Source organism: Taudactylus pleione, unplaced genomic scaffold (assembly GCF_031769625.1).
Source record: "Taudactylus pleione unplaced genomic scaffold, aTauple2 ptg000473l, whole genome shotgun sequence".
NCBI lineage: Eukaryota > Metazoa > Chordata > Amphibia > Anura > Myobatrachidae > Taudactylus > Taudactylus pleione.
Window position 1 is genome coordinate 5920458 of NW_028284875.1, and position 19349 is coordinate 5939806.

At 33.5% G+C, this 19349-nt stretch overlaps 4 non-coding genes across 4 annotated transcripts; all 4 read left to right on the forward strand.

The window, feature by feature from the left end:
- Positions 1 to 4557: 4557 nt before the first annotated feature.
- Positions 4558 to 4630, forward strand: TRNAR-CCU (transfer RNA arginine (anticodon CCU)). The gene has a single exon. It is a non-coding gene; the product is annotated as a tRNA-Arg (tRNA).
- Positions 4631 to 9047: 4417 nt separating this feature from the next.
- Positions 9048 to 9120, forward strand: TRNAR-CCU (transfer RNA arginine (anticodon CCU)). The gene has a single exon. It is a non-coding gene; the product is annotated as a tRNA-Arg (tRNA).
- Positions 9121 to 10536: 1416 nt separating this feature from the next.
- Positions 10537 to 10609, forward strand: TRNAR-CCU (transfer RNA arginine (anticodon CCU)). Its single transcript has one exon. It is a non-coding gene; the product is annotated as a tRNA-Arg (tRNA).
- Positions 10610 to 12036: 1427 nt separating this feature from the next.
- On the forward strand, positions 12037 to 12109 carry TRNAR-CCU (transfer RNA arginine (anticodon CCU)). Its single transcript has one exon. It is a non-coding gene; the product is annotated as a tRNA-Arg (tRNA).
- The last annotated feature ends 7240 nt before the right edge of the window (positions 12110 to 19349 follow it).

The window sequence follows — 19349 nt, forward strand, 5'->3', positions numbered from 1 at the left end:
CAACAATTAATGATTATACTAATGAAAAAATCAGTTTCACTCAAAGATGTTACTAAGCCCCAGTTGCCTAATGGATAAGACACTGGCCTCTTAAGCCAGGGATTGTGGGTTCAAGTCCCATCTGGGAAGATAGGTTTATTTCATTAAAATAATTTTGGAGACGTTCCTTTTATTCTTGCTTCATACTGCACAAATGGCTCCACCAGAAACTTTAATCTGTTTAACAATCTGGAACTGTTCAGCTTGCAAAATTATGGCCCAGTATCTAAAAGCAGACATTTATCCTAATGACATTGTGGATTAGTTTCCTGAAAAGTTTACTATCACCTGGGACAGTGGCTTCAAGTCCCATCTAGGATGCATGTCCCTTTGTTGCTCATACTCATTCTAGAAGTTATGCTTTTTTTCAATGCAGGTGACTGCCTTAATGGTATTGCAGAAAATCCATATATACCAAAACATACCTATTAAGTTTTAATTGCAATTTAATATCAGAGTGGCTACAAAATAACAATTTCTATTGCAATTGCTGATGGGTTTCTTGAAGTCCTTTCATCCATGTCATCAAAAGGGTAATTTTCTGCCTTTTATATTTCTTTGGACACTGACTTTACTGACAATTTAGGTGCTTCAGACCAAAAAAACAATGTTTACCTTTAAATATAGAGCACAAGTGAGATTTAACTTATTTTTATTTAAAGATACTGCATTTTTTGGTATTAGAGTGTATATTTTCCCTATGCAACATTAAAGTTACATATATCTATACCAAATATTATTTAAGATAAATAAACACTAATTATTTTACAATTTTGATAATATTGTACTGTACAACAATGGCATGAATTCATTGCAATATACACCTATGGATACATAAAACTGGGCAATAACACAAATGCACAATATAATTGATTACCTTATGATTAGAATATTACTTTTATTAGGTACTTTAGTATTGGGTGCAGTAGTTTAGTGGATTTAAAAAGTAACTAATTTAAAATTAATAAACCAAGTTAATTTACTTAGTCAACTCGATGCTAAAATCACTCAACTAAAAATAAAGCGCTTTGTCCATGTGCTCCTGTGGCGCAATCGGTCTGTGCGCGGTACTTATAAGACAGTATCTGTTGAGCAATCCTGAGGTTGTGAATTCAAGCCTCACCTGGAGCAAATGTAATTTTTTTTCTAATGTCAACAGTTAATGATTATCATCTGCTTCCTGAGCATCCTGATTTGAAGGCAGAAAAAAAACACAAACATGACTGTTTTTAAGGTACCAGTACACACAGCTGCTTTGGTTCATATGCACTGTAAACATTACTTTAGTTAGTCAACAAAATGGAATGCAAAAGACTACCTCTTTATTGGTAAAAGAGTTGCATCAATCTGTTTTGCTGCAATGTAACATGAGGGTCCACACTATTAGGTCTGGATAGTACAATCACATTTCATGCTGGGATTTGAAAAGCAAAGAACACAAATAAACGGCTTTCCTATATCGCAACAATTAATGATTATACTAATGAAAAAATCAGTTTCACTCAAAGATGTTACTAAGCACCAGTTGCCTAATGGATAAGACACTGGCCTCTTAAGCCAGGGATTGTGGGTTCAAGTCCCATCTGGGGAGATAGGTTTATTTCATTAAAATAATTTTGGAGACGTTCCTTTTATTCTTGCTTCATACTGCACAAATGGCTCCACCAGAAACTTTAATCTGTTTAACAATCTGGAACTGTTCAGCTTGCAAAATTATGGCCCAGTATCTAAAAGCAGACATTTATCCTAATGACATTGTGGATTAGTTTCCTGAAAAGTTTACTATCACCTGGGACAGTGGCTTCAAGTCCCATCTAGGATGCATGTCCCTTTGTTGCTCATACTCATTCTAGAAGTTATGCTTTTTTTCAATGCAGGTGACTGCCTTAATGGTATTGCAGAAAATCCATATATACCAAAACATACCTATTAAGTTTTAATTGCAATTTAATATCAGAGTGGCTACAAAATAACAATGTCTATTGCAATTGCTGATGGGTTTCTTGAAGTCCTTTCATCCTTGTCATCAAAAGGGTAATTTTCTGCTTTTTATATTTCTTTGGACACTGACTTTACTGACAATTTAGGTGCTACAGACCAAAAAAACAATGTTTACCTTTAAATATAGAGCACAAGTGAGATTTAACTTATTTTTATTTAAAGATACTGCATTTTTTGGTATTAGAGTGTATATTTTCCCTATGCAACATTAAAGTTACATATATCTATACCAAATATTATTTAAGATAAATAAACAGGAATTATTTTACAATTTTGATAATATTGTACTGTACAACAATGGCATGAATTCATTGCAATATACACCTATGGATACATAAAACTGGGCAATAACACAAATGCACAATATAATTGATTACCTTATGATTAGAATATTACTTTTATTAGGTACTTTAGTATTGGGTGCAGTAGTTTAGTGGATTTAAAAAGTAACTAATTTAAAATTAATAAACCAAGTTAATTTACTTAGTCAACTCGATGCTAAAATCACTCAACTAAAAATAAAGCGCTTTGTACATGTGCTCCTGTGGCGCAATCGGTCTGTGCGCGGTACTTATAAGACAGTATCTGTTGAGCAATCCTGAGGTTGTGAATTCAAGCCTCACCTGGAGCAAATGTAATTTTTTTTCTAATGTCAACAGTTAATGATTATCATCTGCTTCCTGAGCATCCTGATATGAAGGCAGAAAAAAAACACAAACATGACTGTTTTTAAGGTACCAGTACACACAGCTGCTTTGGTTCATATGCACTGTAAACATTACTTTAGTTAGTCAACAAAATGGAATGCAAAAGACTACCTCTTTATTGGTAAAAGAGTTGCATCAATCTGTTTTGCTGCAATGTAACATGAGGGTCCACACTATTAGGTCTGGATAGTACAATCACATTTCATGCTGGGATTTGAAAAGCAAAGATCACAAATAAACGGCTTTCCTATATCGCAACAATTAATGATTATACTAATGAAAAAATCAGTTTCACTCAAAGATGTTACTAAGCCCCAGTTGCCTAATGGATAAGACACTGGCCTCTTAAGCCAGGGATTGTGGGTTCAAGTCCCATCTGGGGAGTTAGGTTTATTTCATTAAAATAATTTTGGAGACGTTCCTTTTATTCTTGCTTCATACTGCACAAATGGCTCCACCAGAAACTTTAATCTGTTTAACAATCTGGAACTGTTCAGCTTGCAAAATTATGGCCCAGTATCTAAAAGCAGACATTTATCCTAATGACATTGTGGATTAGTTTCCTGAAAAGTTTACTATCACCTGGGACAGTGGCTTCAAGTCCCATCTAGGATGCATGTCCCTTTGTTGCTCATACTCATTCTAGAAGTTATGCTTTTTTTCAATGCAGGTGACTGTCTTAATGGTATTGCAGAAAATCCATATATACCAAAACATACCTATTAAGTTTTAATTGCAATTTAATATCAGAGTGGCTACAAAATAACAATGTCTATTGCAATTGCTGATGGGTTTCTTGAAGTCCTTTCATCCTTGTCATCAAAAGGGTAATTTTCTGCTTTTTATATTTCTTTGGACACTGACTTTACTGAGAATTTAGGTGCTACAGACCAAAAAAACAATGTTTACCTTTAAATATAGAGCACAAGTGAGATTTAACTTATTTTTATTTAAAGATACTGCATTTTTGGTAGTATAGTGTATATTTTCCCTATGCAACATTAAAGTTACATATATCTATACCAAATATTATTTAAGATAAATAAACAGGAATTATTTTACAATTTTGATAATATTGAACTGTACAACAATGGCATGAATTCATTGCAATATACACCTATGGATACATAAAACTGGGCAATAACACAAATGCACAATATAATTGATTACCTTATGATTAGAATATTACTTTTATTAGGTACTTTAGTATTGGGTGCAGTAGTTTAGTGGATTTAAAAAGTAACTAATTTAAAATTAATAAACCAAGTTAATTTACTTATTCAACTCGATGCTAAAATCACTCAACTAAAAATAATGCGCTTTGACCATGTGCTCCTGTGGCGCAATCGGTCTGTGCGCAGGACTTATAAGACAGTATCGGTTGAGCAATGCTGAGGTTGTGAGTTCAAGCCTCACCTGGAGCAAATGTAATTTTTTTTCTTATGTCATCAGTTAATGATTATCATCTGCTTCCTGAACATCCTGATATGAAGGCAGAAAAAAAACACAAACATGACTGTTTTTAAGTACCAGTACACACAGCTGCTTTGGTTCATATGCACTGTAAACATTACTTTAGTTAGTCAACAAAATGGAATGCAAAAGACTACCTCTTTATTGGTAAAAGAGTTGCATCAATCTGTTTTGCTGCACTGTAACATGAGGGTCCACACTATTAGGTCTGGATAGTACAATCACATTTCATGCTGGGATTTGTAAAGCAAAGAACACAAATAAACGGCTTTCCTGTATCGCAACAATTAATGATTATACTAATGAAAAAATCAGTTTCACTCAAAGATGTTACTAAGCCCCAGTGGCCTAATGGATATGGCACTGGCCTCCTAAGCCAGTGATTGTGGGTTCAAGTCCCATCTGGGGAGATAGGTTTATTTCATTAAAATAATATTGGAGATGTTCCTTTCATACTGCACAAATGGCTCCACCAGAAACTTTAATCTGCTTAACAATCTGGAACTGTTCAGCTTGCAAAATTATGGCCCAGTATCTAAAAGCAGACATTTATCATAATGACATTGTGGATTAGTTTTCTGAAAAGTTTACTATCACCTGGGACAGTGGCTTCAAGTCCCATCTAGGATGCATGTTCCTTTGTTGCTCATACTCATTCTAGAAGTTATGCTTTTTTTCAATTCAGGTGACTGTCTTAATGGTATTGCAGAAAATCCATATATACCAAAACATACCTATTAAGTTTTAATTGCAATTTAATATCAGAGTGGCTACAAAATAACAATTTCTATTGCAATTGCTGATGGGTTTCTTGAAGTCCTTTCATCCATGTCATCAAAAGGGTAATTTTCTGCCTTTTATATTTCTTTGGACACTGACTTTACTGACAATTTAGGTGCTTCAGACCAAAAAAACAATGTTTACCTTTAAATATAGAGCACAAGTGAGATTTAACTTATTATTATTTAAAGATACTGCATTTTTTGGTATTAGAGTGTATATTTTCCCTATGCAACATTAAAGTTACATATATCTATACCAAATATTATTTAAGATAAATAAACAGGAATTATTTTACAATTTTGATAATATTCTACTGTACAACAATGGCATGAATTCATTGCAATATACACCTATGGATACATAAAACTGGGCAATAACACAAATGCACAATATAATTGATTACCTTATGATTAGAATATTACTTTTATTAGGTACTTTAGTATTGGGTGCAGTAGTTTAGTGGATTTAAAAAGTAACTAATTTAAAATTAATAAACCAAGTTAATTTACTTAGTCAACTCGATGCTAAAATCACTCAACTAAAAATAAAGCGCTTTGTCCATGTGCTCCTGTGGCGCAATCGGTCTGTGCGCGGTACTTATAAGACAGTATCTGTTGAGCAATCCTGAGGTTGTGAATTCAAGCCTCACCTGGAGCAAATGTAATTTTTTTTCTAATGTCAACAGTTAATGATTATCATCTGCTTCCTGAGCATCCTGATTTGAAGGCAGAAAAAAAACACAAACATGACTGTTTTTAAGGTACCAGTACACACAGCTGCTTTGGTTCATATGCACTGTAAACATTACTTTAGTTAGTCAACAAAATGGAATGCAAAAGACTACCTCTTTATTGGTAAAAGAGTTGCATCAATCTGTTTTGCTGCAATGTAACATGAGGGTCCACACTATTAGGTCTGGATAGTACAATCACATTTCATGCTGGGATTTGAAAAGCAAAGAACACAAATAAACGGCTTTCCTATATCGCAACAATTAATGATTATACTAATGAAAAAATCAGTTTCACTCAAAGATGTTACTAAGCACCAGTTGCCTAATGGATAAGACACTGGCCTCTTAAGCCAGGGATTGTGGGTTCAAGTCCCATCTGGGGAGATAGGTTTATTTCATTAAAATAATTTTGGAGACGTTCCTTTTATTCTTGCTTCATACTGCACAAATGGCTCCACCAGAAACTTTAATCTGTTTAACAATCTGGAACTGTTCAGCTTGCAAAATTATGGCCCAGTATCTAAAAGCAGACATTTATCCTAATGACATTGTGGATTAGTTTCCTGAAAAGTTTACTATCACCTGGGACAGTGGCTTCAAGTCCCATCTAGGATGCATGTCCCTTTGTTGCTCATACTCATTCTAGAAGTTATGCTTTTTTTCAATGCAGGTGACTGCCTTAATGGTATTGCAGAAAATCCATATATACCAAAACATACCTATTAAGTTTTAATTGCAATTTAATATCAGAGTGGCTACAAAATAACAATGTCTATTGCAATTGCTGATGGGTTTCTTGAAGTCCTTTCATCCTTGTCATCAAAAGGGTAATTTTCTGCTTTTTATATTTCTTTGGACACTGACTTTACTGACAATTTAGGTGCTACAGACCAAAAAAACAATGTTTACCTTTAAATATAGAGCACAAGTGAGATTTAACTTATTTTTATTTAAAGATACTGCATTTTTTGGTATTAGAGTGTATATTTTCCCTATGCAACATTAAAGTTACATATATCTATACCAAATATTATTTAAGATAAATAAACAGGAATTATTTTACAATTTTGATAATATTGTACTGTACAACAATGGCATGAATTCATTGCAATATACACCTATGGATACATAAAACTGGGCAATAACACAAATGCACAATATAATTGATTACCTTATGATTAGAATATTACTTTTATTAGGTACTTTAGTATTGGGTGCAGTAGTTTAGTGGATTTAAAAAGTAACTAATTTAAAATTAATAAACCAAGTTAATTTACTTAGTCAACTCGATGCTAAAATCACTCAACTAAAAATAAAGCGCTTTGTACATGTGCTCCTGTGGCGCAATCGGTCTGTGCGCGGTACTTATAAGACAGTATCTGTTGAGCAATCCTGAGGTTGTGAATTCAAGCCTCACCTGGAGCAAATGTAATTTTTTTTCTAATGTCAACAGTTAATGATTATCATCTGCTTCCTGAGCATCCTGATATGAAGGCAGAAAAAAAACACAAACATGACTGTTTTTAAGGTACCAGTACACACAGCTGCTTTGGTTCATATGCACTGTAAACATTACTTTAGTTAGTCAACAAAATGGAATGCAAAAGACTACCTCTTTATTGGTAAAAGAGTTGCATCAATCTGTTTTGCTGCAATGTAACATGAGGGTCCACACTATTAGGTCTGGATAGTACAATCACATTTCATGCTGGGATTTGAAAAGCAAAGATCACAAATAAACGGCTTTCCTATATCGCAACAATTAATGATTATACTAATGAAAAAATCAGTTTCACTCAAAGATGTTACTAAGCCCCAGTTGCCTAATGGATAAGACACTGGCCTCTTAAGCCAGGGATTGTGGGTTCAAGTCCCATCTGGGGAGTTAGGTTTATTTCATTAAAATAATTTTGGAGACGTTCCTTTTATTCTTGCTTCATACTGCACAAATGGCTCCACCAGAAACTTTAATCTGTTTAACAATCTGGAACTGTTCAGCTTGCAAAATTATGGCCCAGTATCTAAAAGCAGACATTTATCCTAATGACATTGTGGATTAGTTTCCTGAAAAGTTTACTATCACCTGGGACAGTGGCTTCAAGTCCCATCTAGGATGCATGTCCCTTTGTTGCTCATACTCATTCTAGAAGTTATGCTTTTTTTCAATGCAGGTGACTGTCTTAATGGTATTGCAGAAAATCCATATATACCAAAACATACCTATTAAGTTTTAATTGCAATTTAATATCAGAGTGGCTACAAAATAACAATGTCTATTGCAATTGCTGATGGGTTTCTTGAAGTCCTTTCATCCTTGTCATCAAAAGGGTAATTTTCTGCTTTTTATATTTCTTTGGACACTGACTTTACTGAGAATTTAGGTGCTACAGACCAAAAAAACAATGTTTACCTTTAAATATAGAGCACAAGTGAGATTTAACTTATTTTTATTTAAAGATACTGCATTTTTGGTAGTATAGTGTATATTTTCCCTATGCAACATTAAAGTTACATATATCTATACCAAATATTATTTAAGATAAATAAACAGGAATTATTTTACAATTTTGATAATATTGAACTGTACAACAATGGCATGAATTCATTGCAATATACACCTATGGATACATAAAACTGGGCAATAACACAAATGCACAATATAATTGATTACCTTATGATTAGAATATTACTTTTATTAGGTACTTTAGTATTGGGTGCAGTAGTTTAGTGGATTTAAAAAGTAACTAATTTAAAATTAATAAACCAAGTTAATTTACTTATTCAACTCGATGCTAAAATCACTCAACTAAAAATAATGCGCTTTGACCATGTGCTCCTGTGGCGCAATCGGTCTGTGCGCAGGACTTATAAGACAGTATCGGTTGAGCAATGCTGAGGTTGTGAGTTCAAGCCTCACCTGGAGCAAATGTAATTTTTTTTCTTATGTCATCAGTTAATGATTATCATCTGCTTCCTGAACATCCTGATATGAAGGCAGAAAAAAAACACAAACATGACTGTTTTTAAGTACCAGTACACACAGCTGCTTTGGTTCATATGCACTGTAAACATTACTTTAGTTAGTCAACAAAATGGAATGCAAAAGACTACCTCTTTATTGGTAAAAGAGTTGCATCAATCTGTTTTGCTGCACTGTAACATGAGGGTCCACACTATTAGGTCTGGATAGTACAATCACATTTCATGCTGGGATTTGTAAAGCAAAGAACACAAATAAACGGCTTTCCTGTATCGCAACAATTAATGATTATACTAATGAAAAAATCAGTTTCACTCAAAGATGTTACTAAGCCCCAGTGGCCTAATGGATATGGCACTGGCCTCCTAAGCCAGTGATTGTGGGTTCAAGTCCCATCTGGGGAGATAGGTTTATTTCATTAAAATAATATTGGAGATGTTCCTTTCATACTGCACAAATGGCTCCACCAGAAACTTTAATCTGCTTAACAATCTGGAACTGTTCAGCTTGCAAAATTATGGCCCAGTATCTAAAAGCAGACATTTATCATAATGACATTGTGGATTAGTTTTCTGAAAAGTTTACTATCACCTGGGACAGTGGCTTCAAGTCCCATCTAGGATGCATGTTCCTTTGTTGCTCATACTCATTCTAGAAGTTATGCTTTTTTTCAATTCAGGTGACTGTCTTAATGGTATTGCAGAAAATCCATATATACCAAAACATACCTATTAAGTTTTAATTGCAATTTAATATCAGAGTGGCTACAAAATAACAATTTCTATTGCAATTGCTGATGGGTTTCTTGAAGTCCTTTCATCCATGTCATCAAAAGGGTAATTTTCTGCCTTTTATATTTCTTTGGACACTGACTTTACTGACAATTTAGGTGCTTCAGACCAAAAAAACAATGTTTACCTTTAAATATAGAGCACAAGTGAGATTTAACTTATTATTATTTAAAGATACTGCATTTTTTGGTATTAGAGTGTATATTTTCCCTATGCAACATTAAAGTTACATATATCTATACCAAATATTATTTAAGATAAATAAACAGGAATTATTTTACAATTTTGATAATATTCTACTGTACAACAATGGCATGAATTCATTGCAATATACACCTATGGATACATAAAACTGGGCAATAACACAAATGCACAATATAATTGATTACCTTATGATTAGAATATTACTTTTATTAGGTACTTTAGTATTGGGTGCAGTAGTTTAGTGGATTTAAAAAGTAACTAATTTAAAATTAATAAACCAAGTTAATTTACTTAGTCAACTCGATGCTAAAATCACTCAACTAAAAATAAAGCGCTTTGTCCATGTGCTCCTGTGGCGCAATCGGTCTGTGCGCGGTACTTATAAGACAGTATCTGTTGAGCAATCCTGAGGTTGTGAATTCAAGCCTCACCTGGAGCAAATGTAATTTTTTTTCTAATGTCAACAGTTAATGATTATCATCTGCTTCCTGAGCATCCTGATATGAAGGCAGAAAAAAAACACAAACATGACTGTTTTTAAGTACCAGTACACACAGCTGCTTTGGTTCATATGCACTGTAAACATTACTTTAGTTAGTCAACAAAATGGAATGCAAAAGACTACCTCTTTATTGGTAAAAGAGTTGCATCAATCTGTTTTGCTGCACTGTAACATGAGGGTCCACACTATTAGGTCTGGATAGTACAATCACATTTCATGCTGGGATTTGTAAAGCAAAGAACACAAATAAATGGCTTTCCTATATCGCAACAATTAATGATTATACTAATGAAAAAATCAGTTTCACTCAAAGATGTTACTAAGCCCCAGTGGCCTAATGGATAAGGCACTGGCCTCCTAAGCCAGGGATTGTGGGTTCAAGTCCCATCTGGGGTGAAAGGCTTTATTTCATTAAAATAATTTTGGAGATGTTCCTTTTATTCTTGCTTCATACTGCACAAATGGCTCCACCAGAAACTTTTATCTGCTTATCAATCCGGAACTGTTCAGCTTGCAAAATTATGGCCCAGTATCTAAAAGCAGACATTTATCCTAATGACATTGTGGATTAGTTTTCTGAAAAGTTTACTATCACCTGGGACAGTGGCTTCAAGTCCCATCTAGGATGCATGTTCCTTTGTTGCTCATTCTCATTCTTGAAGTTATGCTTTTTTTCAATTCAGGTGACTGTCTTAATGGTATTGCAGAAAATCCATATATACCAAAACATACCTATTAAGTTTTAATTGCAATTTAATATCAGAGTGGCTACAAAATAACAATTTCTATTGCAATTGCTGATGGGTTTCTTGAAGTCCTTTCATCCATGTCATCAAAAGGGTAATTTTCTGCCTTTTATATTTCTTTGGACACTGACTTTACTGACAATTTAGGTGCTACAGACCAAAAAAACAATGTTTACCTTTAAATATAGAGCACAAGTGAGATTTAACTTATTTTTAATTAAAGATACTGCACTTTTTGGTAATATAGTGTATATTTTCCATATGCAACATTAAAGTTACATATATCTATACAAATATTATTTAAGATAAATAAACACTAATTATTTTACAATTTTGATAATATTGAACTGTACAACAATGGCATGAATTCATTGCAATATACACCTATGGATACATAAAACTGGGCAATAACACAAATGCACAATATAATTGATTACCTTATGATTAGAATATTACTTTTATTAGGTACTTTAGTATTGGGTGCAGTAGTTTAGTGGATTTAAAAAGTAACTAATTTAAAATTAATAAACCAAGTTAATTTACTTAGTCAACTCGATGCTAAAATCACTCAACTAAAAATAATGCGTTTTGACCATGTGCTCCAGTGGCGCAATCGGTCTGTGCGCAGGACTTATAAGACAGTATCGGTTGAGCAATGCTGAAGTTGTGAGTTCAAGCCTCACCTGGAGCAAATGTAATTTTTTTTCTTATGTCATCAGTTAATGATTATCATCTGCTTCCTGAACATCCTGATATGAAGGCAGAAAAAAAACACAAACATGACTGTTTTTAAGTACCAGTACACACAGCTGCTTTGGTTCATATGCACTGTAAACATTACTTTAGTTAGTCAACAAAATGGAATGCAAAAGACTACCTCTTTATTGGTAAAAGAGTTGCATCAATCTGTTTTGCTGCAATGTAACATGAGGGTCCACACTATTAGGTCTGGATAGTACAATCACATTTCATGCTGGGATTTGTAAAGCAAAGAACACAAATAAACGGCTTTCCTGTATCGCAACAATTAATGATTATACTAATGAAAAAATCAGTTTCACTCAAAGATGTTACTAAGCCCCAGTTGCCTAATGGATATGGCACTGGCCTCCTAAGCCAGGGATTGTGGGTTCAAGTCCCATCTGGGGTGATAGGCTTTATTTCATTAAAATAATTTTGGAGATGTTCCTTTTATTCTTGCTTCATACTGCACAAATGGCTCCACCAGAAACTTTTATCTGCTTATCAATCCGGAACTGTTCAGCTTGCAAAATTATGGCCCAGTATCTAAAAGCAGACATTTATCCTAATGACATTGTGGATTAGTTTTCTGAAAAGTTTACTATCACCTGGGACAGTGGCTTCAAGTCCCATCTAGGATGCATGTTCCTTTGTTGCTCATTCTCATTCTAGAAGTTATGCTTTTTTTCAATTCAGGTGACTGTCTTAATGGTATTGCAGAAAATCCATATATACCAAACCATACCTATTAAGTTTTAATTGCAATTTAATATCAGAGTGGCTACAAAATAACAATTTCTATTGCAATTGCTGATGGGTTTCTTGAAGTCCTTTCATCCATGTCATCAAAAGGGTAATTTTCTGCCTTTTATATTTCTTTGGACACTGACTTTACTGACAATTTAGGTGCTTCAGACCAAAAAAACAATGTTTACCTTTAAATATAGAGCACAAGTGAGATTTAACTTATTTTTATTTAAAGATACTGCATTTTTTGGTATTAGAGTGTATATTTTCCCTATGCAACATTAAAGTTACATATATCTATACCAAATATTATTTAAGATAAATAAACACTAATTATTTTACAATTTTGATAATATTGTACTGTACAACAATGGCATGAATTCATTGCAATATACACCTATGGATACATAAAACTGGGCAATAACACAAATGCACAATATAATTGATTACCTTATGATTAGAATATTACTTTTATTAGGTACTTTAGTATTGGGTGCAGTAGTTTAGTGGATTTAAAAAGTAACTAATTTAAAATTAATAAACCAAGTTAATTTACTTAGTCAACTCGATGCTAAAATCACTCAACTAAAAATAAAGCGCTTTGTCCATGTGCTCCTGTGGCGCAATCGGTCTGTGCGCGGTACTTATAAGACAGTATCTGTTGAGCAATCCTGAGGTTGTGAATTCAAGCCTCACCTGGAGCAAATGTAATTTTTTTTCTAATGTCAACAGTTAATGATTATCATCTGCTTCCTGAGCATCCTGATATGAAGGCAGAAAAAAAACACAAACATGACTGTTTTTAAGGTACCAGTACACACAGCTGCTTTGGTTCATATGCACTGTAAACATTACTTTAGTTAGTCAACAAAATGGAATGCAAAAGACTACCTCTTTATTGGTAAAAGAGTTGCATCAATCTGTTTTGCTGCAATGTAACATGAGGGTCCACACTATTAGGTCTGGATAGTACAATCACATTTCATGCTGGGATTTGAAAAGCAAAGAACACAAATAAACGGCTTTCCTATATCGCAACAATTAATGATTATACTAATGAAAAAATCAGTTTCACTCAAAGATGTTACTAATCCCCAGTTGCCTAATGGATAAGACACTGGCCTCTTAAGCCAGGGATTGTGGGTTCAAGTCCCATCTGGGAAGATAGGTTTATTTCATTAAAATAATTTTGGAGACGTTCCTTTTATTCTTGCTTCATACTGCACAAATGGCTCCACCAGAAACTTTAATCTGTTTAACAATCTGGAACTGTTCAGCTTGCAAAATTATGGCCCAGTATCTAAAAGCAGACATTTATCCTAATGACATTGTGGATTAGTTTCCTGAAAAGTTTACTATCACCTGGGACAGTGGCTTCAAGTCCCATCTAGGATGCATGTCCCTTTGTTGCTCATACTCATTCTAGAAGTTATGCTTTTTTTCAATGCAGGTGACTGCCTTAATGGTATTGCAGAAAATCCATATATACCAAAACATACCTATTAAGTTTTAATTGCAATTTAATATCAGAGTGGCTACAAAATAACAATTTCTATTGCAATTGCTGATGGGTTTCTTGAAGTCCTTTCATCCATGTCATCAAAAGGGTAATTTTCTGCCTTTTATATTTCTTTGGACACTGACTTTACTGACAATTTAGGTGCTTCAGACCAAAAAAACAATGTTTACCTTTAAATATAGAGCACAAGTGAGATTTAACTTATTTTTATTTAAAGATACTGCATTTTTTGGTATTAGAGTGTATATTTTCCCTATGCAACATTAAAGTTACATATATCTATACCAAATATTATTTAAGATAAATAAACACTAATTATTTTACAATTTTGATAATATTGTACTGTACAACAATGGCATGAATTCATTGCAATATACACCTATGGATACATAAAACTGGGCAATAACACAAATGCACAATATAATTGATTACCTTATGATTAGAATATTACTTTTATTAGGTACTTTAGTATTGGGTGCAGTAGTTTAGTGGATTTAAAAAGTAACTAATTTAAAATTAATAAACCAAGTTAATTTACTTAGTCAACTCGATGCTAAAATCACTCAACTAAAAATAAAGCGCTTTGTCCATGTGCTCCTGTGGCGCAATCGGTCTGTGCGCGGTACTTATAAGACAGTATCTGTTGAGCAATCCTGAGGTTGTGAATTCAAGCCTCACCTGGAGCAAATGTAATTTTTTTTCTAATGTCAACAGTTAATGATTATCATCTGCTTCCTGAGCATCCTGATTTGAAGGCAGAAAAAAAACACAAACATGACTGTTTTTAAGGTACCAGTACACACAGCTGCTTTGGTTCATATGCACTGTAAACATTACTTTAGTTAGTCAACAAAATGGAATGCAAAAGACTACCTCTTTATTGGTAAAAGAGTTGCATCAATCTGTTTTGCTGCAATGTAACATGAGGGTCCACACTATTAGGTCTGGATAGTACAATCACATTTCATGCTGGGATTTGAAAAGCAAAGAACACAAATAAACGGCTTTCCTATATCGCAACAATTAATGATTATACTAATGAAAAAATCAGTTTCACTCAAAGATGTTACTAAGCACCAGTTGCCTAATGGATAAGACACTGGCCTCTTAAGCCAGGGATTGTGGGTTCAAGTCCCATCTGGGGAGATAGGTTTATTTCATTAAAATAATTTTGGAGACGTTCCTTTTATTCTTGCTTCATACTGCACAAATGGCTCCACCAGAAACTTTAATCTGTTTAACAATCTGGAACTGTTCAGCTTGCAAAATTATGGCCCAGTATCTAAAAGCAGACATTTATCCTAATGACATTGTGGATTAGTTTCCTGAAAAGTTTACTATCACCTGGGACAGTGGCTTCAAGTCCCATCTAGGATGCATGTCCCTTTGTTGCTCATACTCATTCTAGAAGTTATGCTTTTTTTCAATGCAGGTGACTGCCTTAATGGTATTGCAGAAAATCCATATATACCAAAACATACCTATTAAGTTTTAATTGCAATTTAATATCAGAGTGGCTACAAAATAACAATGTCTATTGCAATTGCTGATGGGTTTCTTGAAGTCCTTTCATCCTTGTCATCAAAAGGGTAATTTTCTGCTTTTTATATTTCTTTGGACACTGACTTTACTGACAATTTAGGTGCTTCAGACCAAAAAAACAATGTTTACCTTTAAATATAGAGCACAAGTGAGATTTAACTTATTTTTATTTAAAGATACTGCATTTTTTGGTATTAGAGTGTATATTTTCCCTATGCAACATTAAAGTTACATATATCTATACCAAATATTATTTAAGATAAATAAACAGGAATTATTTTACAATTTTGATAATATTGTACTGTACAACAATGGCATGAATTCATTGCAATATACACCTATGGATACATAAAACTGGGCAATAACACAAATGCACAATATAATTGATTACCTTATGATTAGAATATTACTTTTATTAGGTACTTTAGTATTGGGTGCAGTAGTTTAGTGGATTTAAAAAGTAACTAATTTAAAATTAATAAACCAAGTTAATTTACTTAGTCAACTCGATGCTAAAATCACTCAACTAAAAATAAAGCGCTTTGTCCATGTGCTCCTGTGGCGCAATCGGTCTGTGCGCGGTACTTATAAGACAGTATCTGTTGAGCAATCCTGAGGTTGTGAATTCAAGCCTCACCTGGAGCAAATGTAATTTTTTTTCTAATGTCAACAGTTAATGATTATCATCTGCTTCCTGAGCATCCTGATATGAAGGCAGAAAAAAAACACAAACATGACTGTTTTTAAGGTACCAGTACACACAGCTGCTTTGGTTCATATGCACTGTAAACATTACTTTAGTTAGTCAACAAAATGGAATGCAAAAGACTACCTCTTTATTGGTAAAAGAGTTGCATCAATCTGTTTTGCTGCAATGTAACATGAGGGTCCACACTATTAGGTCTGGATAGTACAATCACATTTCATGCTGGGATTTGAAAAGCAAAGATCACAAATAAACGGCTTTCCTATATCGCAACAATTAATGATTATACTAATGAAAAAATCAGTTTCACTCAAAGATGTTACTAAGCCCCAGTTGCCTAATGGATAAGACACTGGCCTCTTAAGCCAGGGATTGTGGGTTCAAGTCCCATCTGGGGAGATAGGTTTATTTCATTAAAATAATTTTGGAGACGTTCCTTTTATTCTTGCTTCATACTGCACAAATGGCTCCACCAGAAACTTTAATCTGTTTAACAATCTGGAACTGTTCAGCTTGCAAAATTATGGCCCAGTATCTAAAAGCAGACATTTATCCTAATGACATTGTGGATTAGTTTCCTGAAAAGTTTACTATCACCTGGGACAGGGGCTTCAAGTCCCATCTAGGATGCATGTCCCTTTGTTGCTCATACTCATTCTAGAAGTTATGCTTTTTTTCAATGCAGGTGACTGTCTTAATGGTATTGCAGAAAATCCATATATACCAAAACATACCTATTAAGTTTTAATTGCAATTTAATATCAGAGTGGCTACAAAATAACAATGTCTATTGCAATTGCTGATGGGTTTCTTGAAGTCCTTTCATCCTTGTCATCAAAAGGGTAATTTTCTGCTTTTTATATTTCTTTGGACACTGACTTTACTGAGAATTTAGGTGCTACAGACCAAAAAAACAATGTTTACCTTTAAATATAGAGCACAAGTGAGATTTAACTTATTTTTATTTAAAGATACTGCATTTTTGGTAGTATAGTGTATATTTTCCCTATGCAACATTAAAGTTACATATATCTATACCAAATATTATTTAAGATAAATAAACAGGAATTATTTTACAATTTTGATAATATTGAACTGTACAACAATGGCATGAATTCATTGCAATATACACCTATGGATACATAAAACTGGGCAATAACACAAATGCACAATATAATTGATTACCTTATGATTAGAATATTACTTTTATTAGGTACTTTAGTATTGGGTGCAGTAGTTTAGTGGATTTAAAAAGTAACTAATTTAAAATCAATAAACCAAGTTAATTTACTTAGTCAACTCGAAGCTAAAATCACTCAACTAAAAATAATGCGCTTTGACCATGTGCTCCTGTGGTGCAATCGGTCTGTGCACAGGACTTATAAGACAGTATCTGTTGAGCAATGCTGAGGTTGTGAGTTCAAGCCTCACCTGGAGCAAATGTAATTTTTTTTCTAATGTCATCAGTTAATGATTATCATCTGCTTCCTGAACATCCTGATATGAAGGCAGAAAAAAACCACAAACATGACTGTTTTTAAGTACCAGTACACACAGCTGCTTTGGTTCATATGCACTGTAAACATTACTTTAGTTAGTCAACAAAATGGAATGCAAAAGACTACCTCTTTATTGGTAAAAGAGTTGCATCAATCTGTTTTGCTGCACTGTAACATGAGGGTCCACACTATTAGGTCTGGATAGTACAATCACATTTCATGCTGGGATTTGTAAAGCAAAGAACACAAATAAACGGCTTTCCTATATCGCAACAATTAATGATTATACTAATGAAAAAATCAGTTTCACTCAAAGATGTTACTAAGCCCCAGTGGCCTAATGGATTGTGGTTTCAAGTCCCATCTGGGGTGATAGGCTTTATTTCATTAAAATAATATTGGAGATGTTCCTTTCATTCTTGCTTCATACTGCACAAATGGCTCCACCAGAAACTTTAATCTGCTTAACAATCTGGAATTGTTCAGCTTGCAAAATTATGGCCCAGTATCTAAATGCAGACATTTATGCTAATGACATTGTGGATTAGTTTCCTGAAAAGTTTACTATCACCTGGGACAGTGGCTTCAAGTCCCATCTAGGATGCATGTTCCTTTGTTGCTCATACTCATTCTAGAAGTTATGCTTTTTTTCAATGCAGGTGACTGTCTTAATGGTATTGCAGAAAATCCATATATACCAAAACATACCTATTAAGTTTTAATTGCAATTTAATATCAGAGTGGCTACAAAATAACAATGTCTATTGCAATTGCTGATGGGTTTCTTGAAGTCCTTTCATCCTTGTCATCAAAAGGGTAATTTTCTGCTTTTTATATTTCTTTGGACACTGACTTTACTGACAATTTAGGTGCTACAGACCAAAAAAACAATGTTTACCTTTAAATATAGAGCACAAGTGAGATTTAACTTATTTTTAATTAAAGATACTGCACTTTTTGGTAATATAGTGTATATATTCCATATGCAACATTAAGGTTACATATATCTATACCAAATATTATTTAAGATAAATAAACACTAATTATTTTACAATTTTGATAATATTGAACTGTACAACAATGGCATGAATTCATTGCAATATACACCTATGGATACATAAAACTGGGCAATAACACAAATGCACAATATAATTGATTACCTTATGATTAGAATATTACTTTTATTAGGTACTTTAGTATTGGGTGCAGTAGTTTAGTGGATTTAAAAAGTAACTAATTTAAAATTAATAAACCAAGTTAATTTACTTAGTCAACTCGATGCTAAAATCACTCAACTAAAAATAATGCGCTTTGACCATGTCCTCCTGTGGCGCAATCGGTCTGTGCGCTGGACTTATAAGACAGTATCTGTTGAGCAATGCTGAGGTTGTGAGTTCAAGCCTCACCTGGAGCAAATGTAATTTTTTTTCTAATGTCATCAGTTAATGATTATCATCTGCTTCCTAAACATCCTGATATGAAGGCAGAAAAAAAACACAAACATGACTGTTTTTAAGGTACCAGTACACACAGCTGCTTTGGTTCATATGCACTGTAAAAATTACTTTAGTTAGTCAACAAAATGGAATGCAAAAGACTACCTCTTTATTGGTAAAAGAGTTGCATCAATCTGTTT